Genomic DNA, 14199 nt, shown 5'->3' on the forward strand with positions numbered 1-14199 from the left:
CACATGAAACTCACACACACATCCTCGACTTATTCTTACAGGCATACACAATGTTTTCCCGCCAACACAAACACACACAGAAACACACACTGCCACACTCACAACACAGCATTCACTCTGGCGCTTGGAACTGCCACAAAATACTCTCATACGTGGTCCCGACACACACATACACAAGAAACACACACAAACACCCATCGACTTTTTCTTAGAAGCATACACTGTGGGGTTCCCCCAAACACACACACACACACAGACACACACACACTGTCACACTCACAACACAGCACTCTCACTGGGTCTCCAGCAGAGCCATCAACACTTGGAACTGCCCTAACATATTCACAAATGTGGTCCCGACACACACATACAGAAGAAACACACACAAACACCCATCGAATTTTTCTTATAGGCATACAGACTGGTTTCCTGCAAACACACACAGAGACACGCACACACACTGTCACACTCACAACACACACTCACACTGGATATCCAGCAAACTCATGAACACTTGGAACTGCCCTCACACACTCACAAATGTGGATCTGAAACACAATACGCAAGAACACACAAATACACCCATCGACTTTTTCATACAGGCATACACAATGGTAACCCGAAAACACACACACACACACACACACACACTGTCACACTCGCAACACAGCACTCACACTGGGCCTCGGCAGAGCCATCAACACTTGGAACTGCCCTAACATACTCACAAACGTTTTCCTGACACACGCATACACAAGAAACACACACAAACACCCATGGAATTTTTCTTACAGGCGTACACAGGGGGTTCGGAAACACACACAGACACACACACACTATCACACTCACAACACAGCACTCACACTGGGTCTCCAACACAGCCGTCAACACTTGGAACTGCTTTAACATAATCACAAACATGGTCCTGACACACACATATACAAATAACACACACAAACACCCATCGACTTTTTCTTGCAGGCATACACAATGGTTTCCTGCAAACACACACACACACACACACACACACACACAAAAGGCACACTCACGACAGAGCACTCACATTGGATCTCCAGCAGAGCCATCAACACTTGGAATTACCTTAACATATTCACAAACGTGGTCCCGAAACACACATGCAGAAGAAACACACAAAAACACCCTACGACTTTTTCTTACAGACATACACAATGGTATCCAGCAAAACACACACACACACACAGACACTATCACACGCACAACACAGCACTCACACTGGGTCCCCGGCATAGCCATCAACAGTTGGAACTGCCCTAACATACTCACAAACGTGGTCCCGACACACACATACACAAGAAACACACACAAACTCCCATGGACTTTTACTTACAGTCATGCACAATGGTTTCCGCAAACACACACACACACACACTATCACACTCACAACACAGCATTCACACTGGCACTTGAATCTGCCCTAACATACAAACAAACGTGGTCCCGACACACACATACAGAAAAAACACACACAAACACCCATCAACATTTTGTTACAGGGAGACAGAGTGGGGTTTCCCCAAACACACACACACACACACACACACACACACACTGTCACACTAACAGCACAGTACGCACACTGGACCTCGGCAGAGCCATCAACACTTGGAACTGCCCTAACATACTCACAAACGTTTCACCGACACACACATACACAAGAATCACACACAAACACCCATCGACTTTTTCTTACAGGCATACACAACGGTTTCCCGTGAACACACACACACACAGTCACACTTACAACACAGCACTCACAATGGGTATCCAGCAGAACCATCAACACTTGGAACTGCCTTAAAATATTGACAAATGTGGTCGCGACACACACATACACATGAAACTCACACAAACATCCATCGACTTATTCTTACAGGCATACACAATGTTTTCCCGCCAACACAAACACACACAGAAACACACACTGCCACACTCACAACACAGCATTCACACTGGCGCTTGGAACTGCCACAACATACTCACATACGTGGTCTCGACACACACATACACAAGAAACACACACAAACACCCATCGACTTTTTCTTAGAAGCATACACTGTGGGGTTCCCCCAAACACACACACACACACACAGACACACACACACTATCACACTCACAACACAGCACTCTCACTGGGTCTCCAGCAGAGCCATCAACACTTGGAACTGCCCTAACATATTCACAAATGTGGTCCCGACACACACATACAGAAAAAACACACACAAACACCCATCGAATTTTTCTTATAGGCATACAGACTGGTTTCCTGCAAACACACACACAGACACGCACACACACTGTCACACTCACAACACACACTCACACTGGATATCCTGCAAACTCATGAAGACTTGGAACTGCCCTCACACACTCACAAATGTGGATCTGAAACACAATACGCAAGAACACACAAATACACCCATCGACTTTTTCATACAGGCATACACAATGGTTACCCGAAAACACACACACACACACACACACACACTGTCACACTCGCAACACAGAACTCACACTGGTCCTCGGCAGAGCCATCAACACTTGGAACTGCCCTAACATACTCCCAAACGTTTTCCCGACACACACATACACAAGAAACGCACACAAACACCCATCGACTTTTTCTTACAGGCATACACAACGGTTTCCCTTGAACACACACACACACAGTCACACTTACAACACACCACTCACAATGGGTATCCAGCAGAACCATCAACACTTGGAACTGCCTTAAAATATTGACAAATGTGGTCGCGACACACACATACACATGAAACTCACACACACATCCATCGACTTATTCTTACAGGCATACACAATGTTTTCCCGCCAACACAAACACACACAGAAACACACACTGCCACACTCACAACACAGCATTCACTCTGGCGCTTGGAACTGCCACAAAATACTCTCATACGTGGTCCCGACACACACATACACAAGAAACACACACAAACACCCATCGACTTTTTCTTAGAAGCATACACTGTGGGGTTCCCCCAAACACACACACACACACAGACACACACACACTGTCACACTCACAACACAGCACTCTCACTGGGTCTCCAGCAGAGCCATCAACACTTGGAACTGCCCTAACATATTCACAAATGTGGTCCCGACACACACATACAGAAGAAACACACACAAACACCCATCGAATTTTTCTTATAGGCATACAGACTGGTTTCCTGCAAACACACACACAGACACGCACACACACTGTCACACTCACAACACACACTCACACTGGATATCCAGCAAACTCATGAACACTTGGAACTGCCCTCACACACTCACAAATGTGGATCTGAAACACAATACGCAAGAACACACAAATACACCCATCGACTTTTTCATACAGGCATACACAATGGTAACCCGAAAACACACACACACACACACACACTGTCACACTCGCAACACAGCACTCACACTGGGCCTCGGCAGAGCCATCAACACTTGGAACTGCCCTAACATACTCACAAACGTTTTCCTGACACACGCATACACAAGAAACACACACAAACACCCATGGAATTTTTCTTACAGGCGTACACAGGGGGTTCGGAAACACACACAGACACACACACACTATCACACTCACAACACAGCACTCACACTGGGTCTCCAACACAGCCGTCAACACTTGGAACTGCTTTAACATAATCACAAACATGGTCCTGACACACACATATACAAATAACACACACAAACACCCATCGACTTTTTCTTGCAGGCATACACAATGGTTTCCTGCAAACACACACACACACACACACACACACAAAAGGCACACTCACGACAGAGCACTCACATTGGATCTCCAGCAGAGCCATGAACACTTGGAATTACCTTAACATATTCACAAACGTGGTCCCGAAACACACATGCAGAAGAAACACACAAAAACACCCTACGACTTTTTCTTACAGACATACACAATGGTATCCAGCAAAACACACACACACACACAGACACTATCACACGCACAACACAGCACTCACACTGGGTCCCCGGCATAGCCATCAACAGTTGGAACTGCCCTAACATACTCACAAACGTGGTCCCGACACACACATACACAAGAAACACACACAAACTCCCATGGACTTTTACTTACAGTCATGCACAATGGTTTCCGCAAACACACACACACACACTATCACACTCACAACACAGCATTCACACTGGCACTTGAATCTGCCCTAACATACAAACAAACGTGGTCCCGACACACACATACAGAAGAAACACACACAAACACCCATCAACATTTATTACAGGGAGACAGAGTGGGGTTTCCCCAAACACACACACACACACACACACACACTGTCACACTAACAGCACAGTACGCACACTGGACCTCGGCAGAGCCATCAACACTTGGAACTGCCCTAACATACTCACAAACGTTTCACCGACACACACATACACAAGAATCACACACAAACACCCATCGACTTTTTCTTACAGGCATACACAACGGTTTCCCGTGAACACACACACACACAGTCACACTTACAACACAGCACTCACAATGGGTATCCAGCAGAACCATCAACACTTGGAACTGCCTTAAAATATTGACAAATGTGGTCGCGACACACACATACACATGAAACTCACACAAACATCCATCGACTTATTCTTACAGGCATACACAATGTTTTCCCGCCAACACAAACACACACAGAAACACACACTGCCACACTCACAACACAGCATTCACACTGGCGCTTGGAACTGCCACAACATACTCACATACGTGGTCTCGACACACACATACACAAGAAACACACACAAACACCCATCGACTTTTTCTTAGAAGCATACACTGTGGGGTTCCCCCAAACACACACACACACACACAGACACACACACACTATCACACTCACAACACAGCACTCTCACTGGGTCTCCAGCAGAGCCATCAACACTTGGAACTGCCCTAACATATTCACAAATGTGGTCCCGACACACACATACAGAAAAAACACACACAAACACCCATCGAATTTTTCTTATAGGCATACAGACTGGTTTCCTGCAAACACACACACAGACACGCACACACACTGTCACACTCACAACACACACTCACACTGGATATCCTGCAAACTCATGAAGACTTGGAACTGCCCTCACACACTCACAAATGTGGATCTGAAACACAATACGCAAGAACACACAAATACACCCATCGACTTTTTCATACAGGCATACACAATGGTTACCCGAAAACACACACACACACACACACACACACTGTCACACTCGCAACACAGAACTCACACTGGTCCTCGGCAGAGCCATCAACACTTGGAACTGCCCTAACATACTCCCAAACGTTTTCCCGACACACACATACACAAGAAACGCACACAAACACCCATCGACTTTTTCTTACAGGCATACACAACGGTTTCCCTTGAACACACACACACACAGTCACACTTACAACACACCACTCACAATGGGTATCCAGCAGAACCATCAACACTTGGAACTGCCTTAAAATATTGACAAATGTGGTCGCGACACACACATACACATGAAACTCACACACACATCCATCGACTTATTCTTACAGGCATACACAATGTTTTCCCGCCAACACAAACACACACAGAAACACACACTGCCACACTCACAACACAGCATTCACTCTGGCGCTTGGAACTGCCACAAAATACTCTCATACGTGGTCCCGACACACACATACACAAGAAACACACACAAACACCCATCGACTTTTTCTTAGAAGCATACACTGTGGGGTTCCCCCAAACACACACACACACACAGACACACACACACTGTCACACTCACAACACAGCACTCTCACTGGGTCTCCAGCAGAGCCATCAACACTTGGAACTGCCCTAACATATTCACAAATGTGGTCCCGACACACACATACAGAAGAAACACACACAAACACCCATCGAATTTTTCTTATAGGCATACAGACTGGTTTCCTGCAAACACACACACAGACACGCACACACACTGTCACACTCACAACACACACTCACACTGGATATCCAGCAAACTCATGAACACTTGGAACTGCCCTCACACACTCACAAATGTGGATCTGAAACACAATACGCAAGAACACACAAATACACCCATCGACTTTTTCATACAGGCATACACAATGGTAACCCGAAAACACACACACACACACACACACTGTCACACTCGCAACACAGCACTCACACTGGGCCTCGGCAGAGCCATCAACACTTGGAACTGCCCTAACATACTCACAAACGTTTTCCTGACACACGCATACACAAGAAACACACACAAACACCCATGGAATTTTTCTTACAGGCGTACACAGGGGGTTCGGAAACACACACAGACACACACACACTATCACACTCACAACACAGCACTCACACTGGGTCTCCAACACAGCCGTCAACACTTGGAACTGCTTTAACATAATCACAAACATGGTCCTGACACACACATATACAAATAACACACACAAACACCCATCGACTTTTTCTTGCAGGCATACACAATGGTTTCCTGCAAACACACACACACACACACACACACACAAAAGGCACACTCACGACAGAGCACTCACATTGGATCTCCAGCAGAGCCATGAACACTTGGAATTACCTTAACATATTCACAAACGTGGTCCCGAAACACACATGCAGAAGAAACACACAAAAACACCCTACGACTTTTTCTTACAGACATACACAATGGTATCCAGCAAAACACACACACACACACAGACACTATCACACGCACAACACAGCACTCACACTGGGTCCCCGGCATAGCCATCAACAGTTGGAACTGCCCTAACATACTCACAAACGTGGTCCCGACACACACATACACAAGAAACACACACAAACTCCCATGGACTTTTACTTACAGTCATGCACAATGGTTTCCGCAAACACACACACACACACTATCACACTCACAACACAGCATTCACACTGGCACTTGAATCTGCCCTAACATACAAACAAACGTGGTCCCGACACACACATACAGAAGAAACACACACAAACACCCATCAACATTTATTACAGGGAGACAGAGTGGGGTTTCCCCAAACACACACACACACACACACACACACTGTCACACTAACAGCACAGTACGCACACTGGACCTCGGCAGAGCCATCAACACTTGGAACTGCCCTAACATACTCACAAACGTTTCACCGACACACACATACACAAGAATCACACACAAACACCCATCGACTTTTTCTTACAGGCATACACAACGGTTTCCCGTGAACACACACACACACAGTCACACTTACAACACAGCACTCACAATGGGTATCCAGCAGAACCATCAACACTTGGAACTGCCTTAAAATATTGACAAATGTGGTCGCGACACACACATACACATGAAACTCACACAAACATCCATCGACTTATTCTTACAGGCATACACAATGTTTTCCCGCCAACACAAACACACACAGAAACACACACTGCCACACTCACAACACAGCATTCACACTGGCGCTTGGAACTGCCACAACATACTCACATACGTGGTCTCGACACACACATACACAAGAAACACACACAAACACCCATCGACTTTTTCTTAGAAGCATACACTGTGGGGTTCCCCCAAACACACACACACACACACAGACACACACACACTATCACACTCACAACACAGCACTCTCACTGGGTCTCCAGCAGAGCCATCAACACTTGGAACTGCCCTAACATATTCACAAATGTGGTCCCGACACACACATACAGAAAAAACACACACAAACACCCATCGAATTTTTCTTATAGGCATACAGACTGGTTTCCTGCAAACACACACACAGACACGCACACACACTGTCACACTCACAACACACACTCACACTGGATATCCTGCAAACTCATGAAGACTTGGAACTGCCCTCACACACTCACAAATGTGGATCTGAAACACAATACGCAAGAACACACAAATACACCCATCGACTTTTTCATACAGGCATACACAATGGTTACCCGAAAACACACACACACACACACACACACACTGTCACACTCGCAACACAGAACTCACACTGGTCCTCGGCAGAGCCATCAACACTTGGAACTGCCCTAACATACTCCCAAACGTTTTCCCGACACACACATACACAAGAAACGCACACAAACACCCATCGACTTTTTCTTACAGGCATACACAACGGTTTCCCTTGAACACACACACACACAGTCACACTTACAACACACCACTCACAATGGGTATCCAGCAGAACCATCAACACTTGGAACTGCCTTAAAATATTGACAAATGTGGTCGCGACACACACATACACATGAAACTCACACACACATCCATCGACTTATTCTTACAGGCATACACAATGTTTTCCCGCCAACACAAACACACACAGAAACACACACTGCCACACTCACAACACAGCATTCACTCTGGCGCTTGGAACTGCCACAAAATACTCTCATACGTGGTCCCGACACACACATACACAAGAAACACACACAAACACCCATCGACTTTTTCTTAGAAGCATACACTGTGGGGTTCCCCCAAACACACACACACACACAGACACACACACACTGTCACACTCACAACACAGCACTCTCACTGGGTCTCCAGCAGAGCCATCAACACTTGGAACTGCCCTAACATATTCACAAATGTGGTCCCGACACACACATACAGAAGAAACACACACAAACACCCATCGAATTTTTCTTATAGGCATACAGACTGGTTTCCTGCAAACACACACACAGACACGCACACACACTGTCACACTCACAACACACACTCACACTGGATATCCAGCAAACTCATGAACACTTGGAACTGCCCTCACACACTCACAAATGTGGATCTGAAACACAATACGCAAGAACACACAAATACACCCATCGACTTTTTCATACAGGCATACACAATGGTAACCCGAAAACACACACACACACACACACACTGTCACACTCGCAACACAGCACTCACACTGGGCCTCGGCAGAGCCATCAACACTTGGAACTGCCCTAACATACTCACAAACGTTTTCCTGACACACGCATACACAAGAAACACACACAAACACCCATGGAATTTTTCTTACAGGCGTACACAGGGGGTTCGGAAACACACACAGACACACACACACTATCACACTCACAACACAGCACTCACACTGGGTCTCCAACACAGCCGTCAACACTTGGAACTGCTTTAACATAATCACAAACATGGTCCTGACACACACATATACAAATAACACACACAAACACCCATCGACTTTTTCTTGCAGGCATACACAATGGTTTCCTGCAAACACACACACACACACACACACACACAAAAGGCACACTCACGACAGAGCACTCACATTGGATCTCCAGCAGAGCCATGAACACTTGGAATTACCTTAACATATTCACAAACGTGGTCCCGAAACACACATGCAGAAGAAACACACAAAAACACCCTACGACTTTTTCTTACAGACATACACAATGGTATCCAGCAAAACACACACACACACACAGACACTATCACACGCACAACACAGCACTCACACTGGGTCCCCGGCATAGCCATCAACAGTTGGAACTGCCCTAACATACTCACAAACGTGGTCCCGACACACACATACACAAGAAACACACACAAACTCCCATGGACTTTTACTTACAGTCATGCACAATGGTTTCCGCAAACACACACACACACACTATCACACTCACAACACAGCATTCACACTGGCACTTGAATCTGCCCTAACATACAAACAAACGTGGTCCCGACACACACATACAGAAGAAACACACACAAACACCCATCAACATTTATTACAGGGAGACAGAGTGGGGTTTCCCCAAACACACACACACACACACACACACACTGTCACACTAACAGCACAGTACGCACACTGGACCTCGGCAGAGCCATCAACACTTGGAACTGCCCTAACATACTCACAAACGTTTCACCGACACACACATACACAAGAATCACACACAAACACCCATCGACTTTTTCTTACAGGCATACACAACGGTTTCCCGTGAACACACACACACACAGTCACACTTACAACACAGCACTCACAATGGGTATCCAGCAGAACCATCAACACTTGGAACTGCCTTAAAATATTGACAAATGTGGTCGCGACACACACATACACATGAAACTCACACAAACATCCATCGACTTATTCTTACAGGCATACACAATGTTTTCCCGCCAACACAAACACACACAGAAACACACACTGCCACACTCACAACACAGCATTCACACTGGCGCTTGGAACTGCCACAACATACTCACATACGTGGTCTCGACACACACATACACAAGAAACACACACAAACACCCATCGACTTTTTCTTAGAAGCATACACTGTGGGGTTCCCCCAAACACACACACACACACACAGACACACACACACTATCACACTCACAACACAGCACTCTCACTGGGTCTCCAGCAGAGCCATCAACACTTGGAACTGCCCTAACATATTCACAAATGTGGTCCCGACACACACATACAGAAAAAACACACACAAACACCCATCGAATTTTTCTTATAGGCATACAGACTGGTTTCCTGCAAACACACACACAGACACGCACACACACTGTCACACTCACAACACACACTCACACTGGATATCCTGCAAACTCATGAAGACTTGGAACTGCCCTCACACACTCACAAATGTGGATCTGAAACACAATACGCAAGAACACACAAATACACCCATCGACTTTTTCATACAGGCATACACAATGGTTACCCGAAAACACACACACACACACACACACACACTGTCACACTCGCAACACAGAACTCACACTGGTCCTCGGCAGAGCCATCAACACTTGGAACTGCCCTAACATACTCCCAAACGTTTTCCCGACACACACATACACAAGAAACGCACACAAACACCCATCGACTTTTTCTTACAGGCATACACAACGGTTTCCCTTGAACACACACACACACAGTCACACTTACAACACACCACTCACAATGGGTATCCAGCAGAACCATCAACACTTGGAACTGCCTTAAAATATTGACAAATGTGGTCGCGACACACACATACACATGAAACTCACACACACATCCATCGACTTATTCTTACAGGCATACACAATGTTTTCCCGCCAACACAAACACACACAGAAACACACACTGCCACACTCACAACACAGCATTCACTCTGGCGCTTGGAACTGCCACAAAATACTCTCATACGTGGTCCCGACACACACATACACAAGAAACACACACAAACACCCATCGACTTTTTCTTAGAAGCATACACTGTGGGGTTCCCCCAAACACACACACACACACAGACACACACACACTGTCACACTCACAACACAGCACTCTCACTGGGTCTCCAGCAGAGCCATCAACACTTGGAACTGCCCTAACATATTCACAAATGTGGTCCCGACACACACATACAGAAGAAACACACACAAACACCCATCGAATTTTTCTTATAGGCATACAGACTGGTTTCCTGCAAACACACACACAGACACGCACACACACTGTCACACTCACAACACACACTCACACTGGATATCCAGCAAACTCATGAACACTTGGAACTGCCCTCACACACTCACAAATGTGGATCTGAAACACAATACGCAAGAACACACAAATACACCCATCGACTTTTTCATACAGGCATACACAATGGTAACCCGAAAACACACACACACACACACACACTGTCACACTCGCAACACAGCACTCACACTGGGCCTCGGCAGAGCCATCAACACTTGGAACTGCCCTAACATACTCACAAACGTTTTCCTGACACACGCATACACAAGAAACACACACAAACACCCATGGAATTTTTCTTACAGGCGTACACAGGGGGTTCGGAAACACACACAGACACACACACACTATCACACTCACAACACAGCACTCACACTGGGTCTCCAACACAGCCGTCAACACTTGGAACTGCTTTAACATAATCACAAACATGGTCCTGACACACACATATACAAATAACACACACAAACACCCATCGACTTTTTCTTGCAGGCATACACAATGGTTTCCTGCAAACACACACACACACACACACACACACAAAAGGCACACTCACGACAGAGCACTCACATTGGATCTCCAGCAGAGCCATGAACACTTGGAATTACCTTAACATATTCACAAACGTGGTCCCGAAACACACATGCAGAAGAAACACACAAAAACACCCTACGACTTTTTCTTACAGACATACACAATGGTATCCAGCAAAACACACACACACACACAGACACTATCACACGCACAACACAGCACTCACACTGGGTCCCCGGCATAGCCATCAACAGTTGGAACTGCCCTAACATACTCACAAACGTGGTCCCGACACACACATACACAAGAAACACACACAAACTCCCATGGACTTTTACTTACAGTCATGCACAATGGTTTCCGCAAACACACACACACACACTATCACACTCACAACACAGCATTCACACTGGCACTTGAATCTGCCCTAACATACAAACAAACGTGGTCCCGACACACACATACAGAAGAAACACACACAAACACCCATCAACATTTATTACAGGGAGACAGAGTGGGGTTTCCCCAAACACACACACACACACACACACACACTGTCACACTAACAGCACAGTACGCACACTGGACCTCGGCAGAGCCATCAACACTTGGAACTGCCCTAACATACTCACAAACGTTTCACCGACACACACATACACAAGAATCACACACAAACACCCATCGACTTTTTCTTACAGGCATACACAACGGTTTCCCGTGAACACACACACACACACAGTCACACTTACAACACAGCACTCACAATGGGTATCCAGCAGAACCATCAACACTTGGAACTGCCTTAAAATATTGACAAATGTGGTCGCGACACACACATACACATGAAACTCACACAAACATCCATCGACTTATTCTTACAGGCATACACAATGTTTTCCCGCCAACACAAACACACACAGAAACACACACTGCCACACTCACAACACAGCATTCACACTGGCGCTTGGAACTGCCACAACATACTCACATACGTGGTCTCGACACACACATACACAAGAAACACACACAAACACCCATCGACTTTTTCTTAGAAGCATACACTGTGGGGTTCCCCCAAACACACACACACACACACAGACACACACACACTATCACACTCACAACACAGCACTCTCACTGGGTCTCCAGCAGAGCCATCAACACTTGGAACTGCCCTAACATATTCACAAATGTGGTCCCGACACACACATACAGAAAAAACACACACAAACACCCATCGAATTTTTCTTATAGGCATACAGACTGGTTTCCTGCAAACACACACACAGACACGCACACACACTGTCACACTCACAACACACACTCACACTGGATATCCTGCAAACTCATGAAGACTTGGAACTGCCCTCACACACTCACAAATGTGGATCTGAAACACAATACGCAAGAACACACAAATACACCCATCGACTTTTTCATACAGGCATACACAATGGTTACCCGAAAACACACACACACACACTGTCACACTCGCAACACAGCACTCACACTGGTCCTCGGCAGAGCCATCAACACTTGGAACTGCCCTAACATACTCCCAAACGTTTTCCCGACACACACATACACAAGAAACGCACACAAACACCCATCGACTTTTTCTTACAGGCATACACAACGGTTTCCCTTGAACACACACACACACAGTCACACTTACAACACACCACTCACAATGGGTATCCAGCAGAACCATCAACACTTGGAACTGCCTTAAAATATTGACAAATGTGGTCGCGACACACACATACACATGAAACTCACACAAACATCCATCGACTTTTTCTTACAGGCATACACAATGTTTTCCCGCCAACACAAACACACACAGAAACACACACTGCCACACTCACAACACAGCATTCACTCTGGCGCTTGGAACTGCCACAAAATACTCTCATACGTGGTCCCGACACACACATACACAAGAAACACACACAAACACCCATCGACTTTTTCTTAGAAGCATACACTGT

Source organism: Ursus arctos, chromosome Y, assembly GCF_023065955.2.
Source record: "Ursus arctos isolate Adak ecotype North America chromosome Y, UrsArc2.0, whole genome shotgun sequence".
NCBI classification, from domain to species: Eukaryota; Metazoa; Chordata; class Mammalia; order Carnivora; family Ursidae; genus Ursus; species Ursus arctos.